This window comes from Octopus bimaculoides, chromosome 25 (assembly GCF_001194135.2).
Source record: "Octopus bimaculoides isolate UCB-OBI-ISO-001 chromosome 25, ASM119413v2, whole genome shotgun sequence".
Lineage (NCBI taxonomy): Eukaryota > Metazoa > Mollusca > Cephalopoda > Octopoda > Octopodidae > Octopus > Octopus bimaculoides.
Window position 1 is genome coordinate 5,458,268 of NC_069005.1, and position 1,213 is coordinate 5,459,480.

Below are 1,213 nucleotides of genomic sequence, written 5' to 3' on the forward strand. Positions count from 1 at the left end.
TATATATGTATGTATGTATATACATATATATATATGGGAGAATATACAAATAATAACAACAGACGAGGACAGGTGGTGTAAATAACAAAAGTATATATTAGTATGACGCTCGGGAATACGGAAAGTCTTTGACATTTCGAGCTACGCTCTTCAACAGAAAGAATACGGAGACAAGGAGAAAAACACGGAGAAAAAAAATTGAATAGTGTTCAGTCAACGGTCAATCATAATATATATGTATGTATGTTTGTGTATATGTTTGTGTCTGTGCTTGTCCCTCCAGCATCGCTTGACAACCGATGCTGGTGTGTTTACGTTCCCGTAACCTAGCGGTTCGGCAAAAGAGACCGATAGAATAAGAACTAGGCTTCCGAGGAATAAGTCCTGGGGTCGATTTGCTCGACTAAAGGCGGTGCTCCAGCATGGCCACAGTCAAATGACTGAAACAAGTAAAAGAGTAAAGAGTATATGCCGACGCATCCTTTCTCACGGTGGTGCACCAGCATGACCCCAGCCACTTGGCTGAAACACATAAATAAATAAATAAATATACATACATACATACATACATATATACATACATACATACATACATTGGAAATAAATAAATTGAACTCAATGACGAGGTGAGCTGGCGGTGAGTTGGCAGAAATGTTAGCATGTTGGGCGGAATGCTTAACGGTATTTCGTCTGGCACTACGTTCTGAGTTCAAATTCCACCGAGGTCGACTTTGCCTTTCATCCTTTTGGGGTCGATTAAATAAGTACCAGTTACGCACTGGAGTCGATGTTATCGACGTAATCCCTTTGTCTGTCCTTGTTTGTCCCCTCTAAGTTTAGCCTCTTGTGGGCTTCATCATCTTCTTCCTCCTCCTCATCTTCTTCCTCTTTTTCTTCTACTTCTTCCTTCTTCATCATCTTCCTTCATGTTTCTTCATCTTTTATTTTCCGCCTCTTCTTCTTCTTCTTCTTCTTCTTCTTCTTCTTCTTCTTCCACTTCTTCTTCTTCTTCTTCTTCTTCTTCTTCTTCTTCTTCTTCTTCTTCTTCTTCTTCTTCTTCTTCTTCTTCTGCTCCTCCTCTTTCCCTTTCTTCTCCACCCCTTCTTCTTCCCGTCACATCCGACACCACTGACTGCCTGACTGACGGATGCAGAGCGCAGCATCATTTCATCATTTACCGATATAACCGAATCATACCCACCCCGCCTTCCAC